We start from the raw sequence: 15,350 nt of genomic DNA on the forward strand, positions 1-15,350 counted from the left end.
GAACTTGATGATGAGGATGGTGATGTGGTTATTGTAAATGAGGCACCAGGGGGGGAAACAGCTGATGTCCATGGGATGAAAAAGCCCATCGTCATGCCTGGTCAGAAGACCAAAAAATGCACCTCTTCGGTCTGGAGTTATTTTTATCCAAATCCAGACAACCAATGTATGGCCATATGTAGCTTATGTAAAGCTCAAATAAGCAGGGGTAAGGATCTTGCCCACCTAGGAACATCCTCCCTTATACGTCACCTGAATAACCTTCATAGTTCAGTGGTTAGTTCAGGAACTGGGGCTAGGACCCTCATCGGTACAGGGACACCTAAATCCCGTGGTCCAGTTGGATACACACCAGCAACACCCTCCTCGTCAACTTCCTCCACAATCTCCATCAGATTCAGTCCTGCAGCCCAAGTCAGCAGCCAGACTGAGTCCTCCTCAATACGGGATTCATCCGAGGAATCCTGCAGCGGTACGCCTACTACTGCCACTGCTGCTGTTGCTGCTGTTAGTCGGTCATCTTCCCAGAGGGGAAGTCGTAAGACCGCTAAGTCTTTCACAAAACAATTGACCGTCCAACAGTCGTTTGCCATGACCACAAAATACGATAGTAGTCACCCTATTGCAAAGCGTATAACTGCGGCTGTAACTGCAATGTTGGTGTTAGACGTGCGCCCGGGGTCCGCCATCAGTGGAGTGGGATTTAGAGGGTTGATGGAGGTATTGTGTCCCCGGTACCAAATCCCGTCGAGATTCCACTTCACTAGGCAGGCGATACCAAAAATGTACAGAGAAGTACGATCAAGTGTCCTCAGTGCTCTTAAAAATGCGGTTGTACCCACTGTCCACTTAACCACGGACATGTGGACAAGTGGTTCTGGGCAAACGAAGGACTATATGACTGTGACAGCCCACTGGGTAGATGCATCCCCTTCCGCAGCAACAGCAACAGCTGCATCAGTAGCAGCAACTACAAAATGGCGGCTCGTGCAAAGGCAGGCAACATTGTGTATTACAGGCTTTAATAAGAGGCACAACGCTGACAACATATTAGAGAAAATGAGGGAAATTATCTCCCAGTGGCTTACCCCACTTAGACTCTCATGGGGATTTGTGGTGTCAGACAATGCCAGTAACATTGTGCGGGCATTAAATATGGGCAATTTCCAGCACGTCCCATGTTTTGCCCACACCATTAATTTGGTGGTGCAGCATTACCTCAAGAGTGACAGGGGTGTGCAGGAGATGCTTGCGGTGGCGCGCAAAATTGCTGGACACTTTCGGCATTCAGCCAGTGCCTACCGCAGACTAGAGGCACATCAAAAAAGCATGAACCTGCCCTGCCATCACCTCAAACAAGAGGTTGTGACGCGCTGGAACTCCACCCTCTATATGCTGCAGAGGATGGAGGAGCAGCAAAAGGCCATTCAGGCCTACACAGCCACCTACGACATAGGCAAAGGAGTGGGGATGCGCCTCAGTCAAGCGCAGTGGAGACTGATTTCCGTGTTGTGCAAGGTTCTGCAGCCATTTGAACTTGTCACACGAGAAGTCAGTTCCGACACTGCCAGCTTGAGTCAGGTCATTCCCCTGATCAGGCTGTTGCAGAAGCAGCTGGAGAAAGTGAGGGAGGAGCTGGAAAGCCATTGCGATTACACCAAGCATGTAGCTCTTGTGGATGTAGCCCTTCGTACGCTTTGCCAGGATCCGAGGGTGGTCACTCTTTTAAAGTCAGAGGAATACATTCTGGCCACCGTGCTCGATCCTCGGTTTAAAGCGTATGTTGTGTCTCTGTTTCCGGCGGACACAAGTCTACAGCGGTGCAAAGACCTGCTGGTCAGGAGATTGTCCTCTGAAGAGGACCGTGACATGCCAACAGCTCCACCCTCATTTTCTTCCACATCTATGGCTGCGAGGAAAAAGCTCAGTTTTCCCAAAAGAGGCACTGGCGGGGATGCTGATAACATCTGGTCCGGACTGAAGGACCTGCCAACCATTGCAGACATGTCTACTCTCGCTGCATTGGATGCTGTCACAATAGAAAAAATTATGGATGATTACTTTGCTGACACCATCCAAGTAGACATGTCAGACAGTCCATATTGTTACTGGCAGGAAAAAAAGGCAGTTTGGAAGCCCCTGTACAAACTGGCTCTATTTTACCTGAGTTGTCCACCCTCCAGTGTGTACTCGGAAAGAGTTTTTAGTGCAGCGGGGAACCTGGTCAGTGAGCGGCGAAGGAGGTTGCTTCCTCAGAACGTTGAAAAAATGATGTTTATAAAAATGAATAATCAATTCCTCAATGAAGTACAGCACTGCCCTCCAGATACTACAGAGGGACCTGTGGTTGTGGAGTCCAGCGGGGACGAATTGATAATGTGTGATGAGGAGGAAGTACACACTGTAGGGGGAGAGGAATCAGAGGTTGAGGATGAGGACGACATCTTGCCTCAGTAGAGCCTGTTTAGTCTGTACAGGGAGAGATGAATAGCTTTTTTGGTGTGGGGGCCCAAACAAACCAATCATTTCAGCCAAAGTTGTTTGGTAGGCCCTGTCGCTGAAATGATTGGTTTGTTAAAGTGTGCATGTCCTATTTCAACAACATAAGGGTGGGTGTGAGGGCCCAAGGACAATTCCATCTTGGACCTTTTTTTTTTGCATTATATGACCAATCAACAGTCGTTTGCCATGTTCAAAAAGTAAAACCAAATTTAAAAAAATTCAAGAAATTAAACCAAAAGTAAAATGCCGTGTCATAATTTAAAACAAGAGGTATTGACGTGCTCTAAAACTACTGTATTGTTGTTTATATTTTATAAACACTACACTTGAAAGCTTGAGTCTTTCAATAAAAAAGTAACTGTCCATTGCACGAATATTTGCAACAGGGACAATTTTAGGGTTAAGAAAGTCAACTAATAACACTTCGACGCTGTCTGTCTTTATAAACACTACACTTGGAAGTTGGAGGAGGTATTGTGGCCCCGGCACCAAATTTACTACCGGGCCACTCCACTGTGCAGTCCATATTTAGGTGTATCAGATATTAAACAACGGTGACAGTTGATGCCCAATTTTTTAATTATATTGTGGCCTCGGTACCAAATTGTGTACCGGGGCCACCACACTACGCAGTCCATACCCTTTTTTGGTGGAATTCTGACACGTGGAGGGTTTTTTAATTATATTGTGGCCTCGGTACCAAATTGGGTACCGGGGCCACCCCACTACGCAGTCAAGATAGATAGATGCGTATCATAGATAAAGTACATTCAGTGGTGTGGGGCAAATTGAAAAATATTCAAAATGCACTGACATTATCAAAAACAAGAGGTTGTCACACGCTAAAACTCCAACATGTATATGATGGAGAGGATGGAGGAGCAGCCGTATGTGTAGTGTAATGCAGACCTGTTGAAGGTTTTTTATATATTTTATTGTGGTGCCCAGTGCCCACTCCTCTACGCAGTCCAGATACATTTATTGGTGCGAATCATAAAAGTTCAGGGTTTTTAATATATATTGTGGTGACCCACTCCTCTACGCAGTCCAGAAAGATACCTTGTTGCAACGTTTTGGACTAATAACTATATTGTGAGGTGTTCAGAATACACTGTAAATTAGTGGAAATGCTTGTTATTGAATGTTATTGAGGTTAATAATAGCGTAGGAGTGAAAATAAGCCCAAAAACTTGATTTTTAAACTTTTTATGTTTTTTTCCAAAAAAATCCGAATCCAAAACCTTAAATCCGAACCGAGACCTTTCGTCAAGTGTTTTGCGAGACAAATCCGAACCCCAAAAATAACGAAAATCCGGATCCAAAACACAAAACACGAGACCTCAAAAGTCGCCGGTGCACATCCCTACTTATAGATGAACAGGCTGACTTTTCCTGTCGTCTGTATAGAAGCAATATTATCAGAAACTGAATTGTCTGTACTTTCACCAACAATTTGACATTTTTTTAATCGGTTTGCCTTAAATTACGTTTTCTCGCTGATGCTTGATGTACTTCAATTCATCATATATTGTTATCTCCTTGTATGCTCTGTAATATTTAAGCCACAAGGCATTTTGTACAATAGTGCCATGCAAAGAAATATATAAATGCAGTAAGTGACAAATTCAGGTTAGCAGATTAGTTTGGTCTTTTTCTATAGATCACAACCCATGAGGTATAAAAGTGTCACCTGTCAGAAAGAGGCAAGGTTAACCTTATGGCTTCATGCTGAGCTTTTCCCTGAAATAACTGTACCAGTGGCCTTTGATGACTTGTCTGTAATAGGAAGAGAGGTTTCTAAAGAACTTCCAGCTGAGTAGGAAACAGTGATTATAGTAAAAACATTCTAGCACCAAAATGTACTTCCCGCAAACAAGGTGGGTAAAGGTGGATGAAAGGATAAGTGACTTCAAAGGATTAAACATCCAAAATCTGTGTGTACCATTGTTCAGATTAGGTTATGGGCTTTTATTTAGTTGCCTAAGTTGCTTCCTTACTAGCTACCTTTAAAGTCCAGTTTCAAAAGAAGAGCTACTGCTCTAAAATAAATTACCTTTTGCATTCAACCTGTGTTAGAAATAAAAAAATGTGAAATAAATTGACTAAGCCTACATAACTGACATGACATCCCAAATTTTAAAGTTAAGTTTTTTTCTCAAACCAATATGATCTTCTTTATTTATAGCTTAAATGAAAGGAGAGTACATTATGATCACTATTTCCCAGTCTCTCCTAAATTTGAACATTTGCAATGCGTTCTGTACTGTTTGAGAATGCAAGAGTCAAGAGAGCACATCTCCTAGCTTGGGCTAATATTAACTAACCCTGTTCCCTGTCTAACCTATTTAAACCACTTTCTTAACCCTCTCCCTCATTCCTAATTGAAATATTCCTCTAGCCTTCTGAGACTTCCTTTTAGGTGCAATCCATCATTGGCATAAATATTGTACCCAATGAAAAGTCAGGCAAAAGCTCTACAATCCTTCCTCCCTGCAACAAGACTTTAGTCATGTATTTAGTTCCCTAATCTCTCCCAATCCTGTCTTTGTTGATCGTGGCACTGGTTGTATTCTGGAAAATTACAACCTTGGTGGACCTCTTCTTCAGCTTGCAGCCTAGATCCCTATACTTACTCTTAAGGATCCTCCTTCCATGTATTCTATTATTGATACCAATATGGACAAAGGCAGCTGGGTCATGCCCACCCCACTACAGCAAGCTCTTTACCCACTATATACAGAACCCTAACATCAAGGATGCAGCAAACAATTTTGTTTATATAGCATGGTTTATCATCTCTGGTCCCCAGTTCACCAATAAGTTATGTTTTTTGGAGTCGATCATATACACACTGGGTTTCCAATGTGTTCTGCAATACCTTTCAAAAAATAGTATAATTAAAGAAATGCAAGAAATTCCCAAGGCGCTTGATATTGGGGTCATAAATGGTTTAATAAAACTGACAAACTGTGAAACCTCATAAATCAGCATACCATATCTGCCAATAAACATATCACAACATGGTAGACCATACAGATTGCTTTTTTTGTTAGCAATCTGTATCTTCTTGGACTTTACAAGAATTATTTATATTTTTATTTTTATTGACTCACTACGTGGATATATTTGTACCATGCTTAAGGAGCTTTTAGCCATAGGAATGTTATCTAGACTCTATTAGAAATAGACTTTATTATTTTGTCTTTTTGCTTATTAGGGAGTGTGTATAGGTATTTTGCATCAGGACTTGTTTATTGTTTACTAGCTTACCGGTTACAGAGAGATTTTGCAATTATCTCGGGACTTTGTTTACACCCAGCATCTCGTGACACTGGGGGCTAGATTTACTAAGCTGCAGGTTTGAAAAAGTGGGGATGTTGCCTATAGCAACCAATCAGATTCTAGCTGTCATTTTGTAGAAGGTACTAAATAAATGAAAGCTAGAATCTGATTGGTTGCTATAGGCAACATCCCCACTTTTTCAAACCCGCAGCTTAGTAAATCTAGCCCTTACTGGCTACCATGCTGTGATATGTTTATTGGCAGATATGGCATGCTAATTTATGAGGTTTTATTAAACCATTTATAACCCCACTATCAGGTGCCTTGGGAATTTCTTGCATTCTGTCTCACCTAGGAGGGTTGGAACCTCCCTCCTCCCATCCTATAATCCGGCTCCCGCCATACACGCTGTCTCAGGAAGCGCAGACACCTTTATCTTTTTTACATTAATTAAAGAGATGCCATATCCTTTGAATAGAGCATTGTTTAAATTAATGGAAAAGTGTTAATATTTTTAAATAAATGTAATCTATTTTTTTAAATGAGAAACCCCCTTCCCACACAAATGGAGACAGAGAAACACACATGCAAAACAGGGAGATGTACACTTAAAACATTGGAGAAAGAAATACAAAGGGGAAACAGAGATGTGGAGATGATAGACTGAGGAAGAAATATGGAGGGAAGTGGGGGGCAGTAAACGAGACCCGGTAGGGGAAGAAAGAGTCAGGAGTGGGCTGGGTAAAAAGTGTCACTCACCTTAGTAGAAGGAGGGCAGAGGCAGGTTCCATGCTGCTTAAAGTAAAGGGACGTACACTGCCTTCTTTATGCTAATAGGCTGAGCATGGTGCAGAGGAAGCGGTGTCCCTTTTGAAGGAGGGACCACCAGAGTAGACTGTGTGCAGCATTGCAGCAGTAATAGGCTGCGTAGCTCCTGCCTTATTCTGGCAGCTTCATGATGTCATTGGGGAAAACAGAATAAAAGAAAAACTCTGCTGAGGTCAATTACTGGTCTCTGCATAGGGGATGGAGGTGGTGGGTCAAGCATAGGAGGGTTTTCCGGACAACTGGAACGTTTCTCTAAGTGCGCATGTGGTACCCCAAAGCCCTGTTGAACAGCACAGAGGAGTGCATAAACGCTTTTAAAATGCAGGGCTACAAGGGGTTAATTGTGCTCCTGAAAACTTGTGCCCAGGAGTGATTGACAGGAGGAGGATGACGGCCCTGATTGGCTGGGGGAGTAACAGGAAGAGGTTGTGCAGGAAGGAGGAGAGAGAGAGAGCAGCATGGTAGAAGGAACAAGGGGGAGGATGTGCAGCCGAGCAGAGAGAAGATAAGCTGCTGCCAGAACTGTGACATTGCCAGCAAAGCGGACGGAGAACAGCTGGGGACACGCAGCAGGGCGCCAAAGACAATCTCCACTAACTGCAGAACCGTCTCCAGGTAAAACCCTAGCCTGCAGTGTATTGCACACACCCCAGTGTCAGAGGGAAGAGTGATGAGAGAATCTATCCAAAACTGACATTGCATTCTTGTACAAGGAAGGATTGTGAGAGCTTTTCCCCAGATCATACCTATACACAGGCTGCAGGGAACAATTAAGACGGTCGTTTCAGCTATATCCTGTGTGTGTGTGTGTGTGTGTGTGTGCTGATATCTGGACATTATACCCTGATGCAGAGCACATGTGCTGATATTCATTGACTGTTGAGAGAACAGTGGCTGAAATGAGCAACAGCCCTGCTTTCTACTATAATACTTAACCCTTGATGGAAACCTTTGCAGGACATTGGAACACTGCCCAAATTCCTGTGCACAGGTCAGCCCAGGACTGAGTGGAAAATATGGTAACGTTACCGGGGATAATATTGGTGCACCAAATGTTTTAGATGATGTTAATGTTATGTGATTTACCTAAGAATTGATTTATTAATATTGAAGGTGTGACATTCAGTATTAGTGGTACCGCTGCAATTCAAGTTAACTCAGCAGTAGATGTTAAAAGTGGGGCGCCTGACCCACAGGGAATAGCACGGTACCCCAAACACCTGAATAAGAAGTAGCCCTCTAGTGGGCACGGTAGTGACCGTAAGAGTCTTGATGGGTTATTATTGATGGTTATTGCATCATCATTACCAGTCAGATATTGTTAACGTGAAAGTAGTAACTGTGATTACCAGTGTGCCTTATTAGACAATGTGTATTGATGATGTTATCGTTATTCTGCCTTATACTCACCAGGTGTATGTTATATGTTAAATGCTATTGTGCTCTATGCTGATCAGACGCATTATTTTGTCATTACTATTGAGCTGAAGGGGTCAGTGGTGCGGTGGCTTACCAAAACTATCCTTACCGCATTCTCAATAAAATCAAGTTGTTTGACCAATGTTTGTCCCTTTCATTGAAGTATTTATCTCCTGACCACCGGATATCCAAAAGAGAAAAGAACCTCACTTGTGTCTGGGGGACAAGGTCAGGGAAGGATTCCCATCAGTACCCGACCACCACACGCACCTGACCAATATGGAACCAACTGTCCCCAGATTGGTTAATAATAGGATTTGTGCTGCGTACTGTTACATAATAACTGTGACCATACGTAAGTTTGCTGGCTTGAATGCCAGGGGGTAAATGTATCAAGCTCTGATTTTTTCATCATTTAAAAATCACAGTAAATCGCTGGTGATAACCCGCAATTTTAGTCTTTAAGTCTGCAGATGTATTAAGCTGTGATTTTTACTCTGATCTTCAAAATCGCTGGTCATCTCTAGTGATTTGCTGGGATTTTAAACACTCCCGTGTTTAGCTAACTCTCCCATGTTTAGCAAACTCTCCTGTGTTTTTCTAGCTGTGAGATTAGTAAACACATCACTTTTTCACTGTTCTACCTATACAGATGGAGGTCCTGCGGCTGTCAAAAGTTTAAAAATAGATAAATGTTCAAAACAAAATTTGCATGAGGATATGTAAAGTACATGTATGGAGATCTGGGTGGCATGTGGGCAGGTAGGATTTTTATATAAATGCATTTTGGAAAGTCTAAAGGGCGTGCAGTTAGGTCTGATGATCATGTTAAGGACATGTGTGGAGGCCTGAGGGATCAGTAAGAGTTATATAGGGAGGTCAAATGGGCATAAAAAGGGCATGCGGGGAGGTCTGAGGGCATGTCGGGAGGTCTAAAAGGCATGTTGGGGCATGTGGGAAGGTCTGAATGGCATGTTGGAGATTTAGAGTCTGAGTGCATGTGGGTGCATTTTGTGGAACGTGGGGATCTCTGGGACTATGTTTGACCATATAAAAGGTCTGAGTGGCATGTGGTAGAATTTTGGATCAAGTGAGGGGCATGTGGGGCCTTTTTAGATGAGTGATGTGGGTGTGCTTAAGTCATTTGTGGGATGTTTTTTCATTCTCAATATTAAGGGTAATGTGCAGCCCTTTTGAAGTTTGTTTGTATGTATTATATATTGTGTGATCTGTACTACATACAGAGCTCACGTTTTTATTGGCTTTCCCTATTTCTTGTACAGTTTTCATACAAGCCCCAACATTCCAGGATCCAGATGAAAAACCAGCAGCAGGTTGTGGATGCTGCAATAACAGGTAGGTGAGAATAGCAAAGTCCACCAGCAGGGGAGGAGCTTGCTTCATGCAGTAAAGCTCCACCTCTGTGTCTGCTGGACGTAGGAAGACGGGGGGGGGTGGGTCGAGCTTGGTGGTGGGGGCTGGAAGACTTTTAGAACCGAAACACAGCTGCAGGCTGACAGGGTGTGTATGCAATTAACCAGAGGACTTGGAAATAACTCCCTTTTAAAGGTAAGGTAGGAGTGTCATATGTCCATCAAGGTAGGGCTGTAGAAGGAGTGTAAACTATTTAAACCTGTCCTTTTTCTTTTATGAGTGTGACTGATGCCAGACAGTAACTGGTGTTTAGGGAGCTGGTCTCTGTTACTTTAGCGTTAGAGTCACAAGCAAATGCGTGCAAATTTATGTTATAAATCACTTTGCCATCTTGACAATAAAAGCAAAGTTAAAAAGAAAGAAGGTATTAGTGTGTCAATCACCTGAAGTGTGCCTGTGTCACAACTGTTGTCATGGAATACATTTTTATTTTTTACTTTTAATGTGTGTTATCAATGTTTGTTTTAATCTGATTTCAATAGGAAGTATCAATGGTATTTTTAATATGCGGTATCAATGGTATTTTTCATGTGCGGTTTCAAAGCTTTTTGCAATGTGTGGTGCCAATAATAGTATTATTGGTGTAGTATTGGTGATTGTTTTATTTTACAGTATTTTTGTGGTAGAAATTATTTTTTCTTTCATGTTAAATATTAATCATTTCTCTCTCTCTCTCTCTGTATATACATACATATATATATATATATATATATATATATATATATATATATATATATATATATATATATATATATTTATATATATATAAAAAAAGAAGTTTCTTTGTTTATTTGTTGGTGAATATTTTCCACAGCTCTCAAGGTAAAGCTGCCAATTCTTATATAGTTATTTAGTATCGAATAAGTAAGCTATTAGATCACATAGCGATAATGCCATAATGTGACAAAGCGCCAGAGCAACAAATATTGAAAAGATAATTTTTGAGTTGTAAAGAATTGTTTGACTGCTAGAAAGATTCCTCGCAACAATACGACATAATGACAGCACAACATTTTCTAAACAGCATTTTTGGTCTATTTACCAAATAATTTGCTAATATATAAAAACTGCTACACATCACAAATCAGACTCGCGCAACACCAGGTGACCCTGCTTGAATAATTTATAAGAGAATATATTTTAACAAAAAGGTCAGTTATTGCAAAATCATGTATTGATGATATCTTTTAGAACAGAAGTTTATACAGAAAAAAGTACCATGTCAAAGCATCCCTGATCACAAAAGGGTGCTATCCTAAAAAATTTTAAAGCAGTTTCAAAGACTATACCACCGCCCGTAGTGGCAGTTTCCACTGGTACCCAAAGCTGTTTGGTAGATGACTCTGGCCCAGTTGTTTTGGTAGGATGCTCTGAAGGTAATGCAGCAACATCATGCACAGAACTAACCTCAATAACAAATATAGATACATGTCCAAGTGTTTCAGAAGGGTGGTCTGAGGGTGAGGCAGAAAAATTGACTTCAGAACTGACCATCCTAATAACTAACATAGAGGCACACCCAAGTGTTTCAGAAACATGCTATGAGGATGATACAGGAACATCATCTTCAGGACTAACCACTCCAGTAAATAGATGCATGTCCTAGAGAAATGCTCTAAGGGTGAGGCAGGAAAATCATATGCAGAACTAGCAAATACTCCCACAGTTCCACATTGGAACAGCTTTGCGTGTGTAGATATTATGGGGCATATTCAATTCTTTTTTTTCAGCACAACGGAAAAACTATTACCATTAATACGGTAATAAATAGCTGGATTGCAGCTCGCAACTCAGGGAGCTGCGAGCTGAAATCTAGCGAGTAAATTACCGTATTAACGTTTTTTCCACGCACGATTACCATTTTCGGCGTTTCCACCGAGAATTGAATATGCCCCTATGTATGTAGACAATTTTAAATGTGTAGACATTAAGAAGAATTAGACATTTTGTTGGTCAACATTATAGCAGTGTAGACATTATTTCTATTGACATTATGGCCTAGAGAATTTGAATGTCAACATTACGAATGTAGTCATTGTGACTACATCCCATAGAAATAACATGGCAGCTGAAACTCCTGAAATTTATTATAGGCATATCATTACTGTCTAAGGCGTGGTTCGTAAAATGTTCTTGATCCAAAAACCATATGTTGGAAAGATATCTAAATAAAGCCACCCTAGTAAAATATAGGATATCGGGTAAGCCTATACCCCCCTGAGTTTTGCTAAAAATGAGCTTATTTCTAGTGATATGGGGTTTTAAGTTACACCACAGATATAGGGAGAATAATTTGGTAAAAGTATGGAGGTCATATTTAGTGAGGCCGTGTGGGAGCATCTGTAGTGTGTAGGATAACTTACACTTTTAAGGGCAACATTGCGACCCAATAGAGATAAAGGCAAGTTGGTCAAAATCACAAAATGGAACGATATTTTACATATAATTAGAGGATAACAAAAATTTATACGTGTTGAGAATGTGAATTCCCAGGTATTTAATTTTGGTCAGAGTGACAGTAAAGTGTCTATGTAAACAACATAATTTCTGGACTATGTAAAATACGATCGACTCTCGAGAGGGGCATCACTACAGATTTACTGAGATTAATCATTTAACCAGCAAAAGAACCAAACACATGAATAAAGTTTAATATAGCCAGAATCAAAAAGGATCATATTGTCTGCAAAGAGTGCACATTTATTTGTACACCCTCCTAGATGAATACCATGGAAGATCAAAATGTCTCTTTGAGCCACTGCTAAAGGTTCAAGGGTCAGCACGGTGGATCAGTGGTTAGCACTTCTGCCTCACCACACTGGGGTCATGAGTTCGATTCCCAACCATGGCCTTATCTGTGTGGAGTTTGTATGTTCTTCCCGTGTTTACGTGGGTTTCCTCCGGGTGCTCCGGTTTCCTCCCACACTCCAAAAAACATACTGGTAGGTTAATTGGCTGCTATTAAATTGCCCTTAGTCCCTCTCGGTCTGTGTATGTTAGGGGATTTAGATTGTAAGCTCCAATGGGGCAAGGACTGATGTGAATGAGTTCTTTGTACAGCGCTGCGGAATCAGTGGTGCTATATAAATAAATAGATGATGATGATGATGATGAAGGCTCTAATGCGAACAGTAATGGGGAAAGTGGACACCCTTGTCTCGTGCCTCTCTCCACTCTGAATGAAGTAGAGAGATAGCCAGTGGCCAAAATATGTGTAGAGTGTGAAGTTTAAAGTGTCTTTAGTATGGTGACATAAGTTTCTGGAAAGCCAAATCTCCAGAGGGTCTCAAACAAATGGTCCCATGTTACAAGGTCAATCACCTTTTAAGCATCTAGAGACAATAGCAAGGTCAGATCATTAACTTCATAAACTACCACAGTCTTGAGAACCGTTAAAACCATCCTCACATTTGAAACAGATGGTCTCCCCCAAATAAACTCAGTTTAGTTCCTGGCAATGATGCTAGTTAATAACATTTTTATTCGCTCTATCATGATTTTAGTAAATAATGTATAATCAACATCAAGAAGGGAGATTGGTAGATAAGATGCTGGCAATGTAGAATCCCCAGGCTTGGGTGGCACGTTAATTGCAGCGCTGTTAAAGTGAATGTGGAGGTGAGGTATTATGGTATTAAAAAGGTACCTCAAAGATGATTTCCGTGAGAACTTCTTCAGTAGTAATGGGTGAGGTGAGAGATTCCGCCTGAAAACTCGTAATTGTAGGTAAAGTGAACAAATTCCAGAAGATCATAATCTATCAGGTCTTGTTTTTATAGATTATCATAAAAATCCTGTAGAATATTTATTATAGCAGTGTCTTTAAGATGAAACTCTCCCTGCTGGTCTACCAAGGCAGTAATAGTAACAATTTGCCTACTACCATTTGATAGATTGGATTTGTTACTGATCTTATAAATGCACATTTGCCAGCCTCTATCTGTTTATTTCCTTGTTGTTACACCACATTATTAAAGTATAATTTCTTTCTATAAAAAAAGATTTATTCTCCAGTGTGGATCTGAATTTAAATGTCGTAAAAGCATCTGTCAGTTCTCCCTGGACAACAGGATACACTTCAATTTGAGTCTTCTTCAAAAAAGCAATGGAATGTCTGTATGTTGTTGTTTATCGTGGGCATAAGTGGCCTAAGATGCCTCCAACATATTATGAAACTGAAGCGAGTTGGAAAGATTAGCGGAAAATCTCCATTGCTTATGTCCACCACACGGAATCTGTCCCTCCAGAATCTTCCATATCAAAGCACGGTCAGAGAACCCTATGTGTTTAATGCCAGTGCCTAATGTCTTAACTGCTAGGGAATGGGATATAAAAAATAGTCTATGAGCGACACTGTATTGTGAGCTGACAAAAGACAGGTATACTCCAAGTCAATAGGGTGTCTAGGACACCAGATTTCTTATAGCCATAATTGACTAGCAACACAGCCAATGCCTATCTTATAGGGATTATTTATATTATTAGCTACTTTGTTTGCTTATCTGATATTTTTCTTGTCTCTGCATATTGATCTAGTCTCTACTAGATCTATTATGTCTGTCTACACTGGCCCTGAATATAAACCTATCTATTGCACGCAAGACCTTAGGGCAACTGAGTACCAATAAGCACATAATGCCCGAAAATAAGGGCTACTATAGGTGAAGACTAGATGCAGTTCCATCAGTTCATGTGGTAGCTGGGGGCATACATTACAGAGGCACAGGACATATATCTAATTGTGTGAAAGAGCTATTCTCCACAGTTCTAATATAATAGTGTATCTTTCTGAATGTGGACATGATGGGTCTGATTTATCAAAGTCTGCATACTGAGCGCAACGTGCGTTTGTTTTAAAATGCACATAAATCAGCTCTGCGCACTCCCAAACTCAACAAGGAACGGATCCAAAGATACGTGCGCTGATGAATTTGGGTGTAGCTCTGCTGCGTCTACTACACAAGACACTGCAGGATACGTCCAATGCCTATTCGGTGTCAACATTCACAAAAGAACGCACAGAAAAAGAAAAATTCTTGCACTAATGTTACATGTTAATAATATAAGCAATAATAGTAAAACAGTTGTTTTCCCCCATGAAATACATTTATTAGGGTGATTGTAATGTCTACTCAGCATAAAATACATTTTTACAGTTGCTCCTGGTTGCAAACATGTTATTGCATGCATACGAGACATCACTAGTAATCAGGACTTAGACTAGCCATGTAGCTGATGCAAGAGATACAGCAGAAAAACGGGTGCTCGAGTTTGGCCTGCCCTTACTGTACAATGACTACAGGCGACTGCCCCTTCCTTACCTCTTTCACTCACCAGAATTGTAGGCTGTAGTAAGTGTCCTTTGGGTACATAGGTGCAGTGAATATTGCTATGTTTAGTTGCATATGGCTCGGTTCTGGGCAAGCGCAGTGTGATTTTGCATGCGATATGTACAAAATAGGCAGATATGATGAATCCGGCCTGGTGAATTTCCGCAGTTCTGATATTAGGTAAGCAGGTTAATTTGCTTTAAATTAGGTACCTTGATAATTGACATGGACACAACCTATTCTAATCCTCCTGTCCACTGACGGTAGATTGTATTTCCTATTGTGATCATCACTTTGGGTAAGTTAGGGTACATCATTGTTCAGGACTAAAAAACCAAAAACCAGCCTCACCAAGGTCATTAGAACAAAAAAAAAGTCAAATTTATAAAATTAAGTTATGTCTTTATTAGTTATTTAAACATTCATGGATATAGTTTCTTAATCTTCATTTCAGAACTATGGTAATCACATTGTACATGGTAAATGTTATTTCATATTTCAAATGGACAATCTTAAAGGGATAAAATTATTATACAGTTCATATCATAATAATTG

Source organism: Mixophyes fleayi, chromosome 1 (genome assembly GCF_038048845.1).
Source record: "Mixophyes fleayi isolate aMixFle1 chromosome 1, aMixFle1.hap1, whole genome shotgun sequence".
In the NCBI taxonomy this organism is placed as follows: domain Eukaryota; kingdom Metazoa; phylum Chordata; class Amphibia; order Anura; family Limnodynastidae; genus Mixophyes; species Mixophyes fleayi.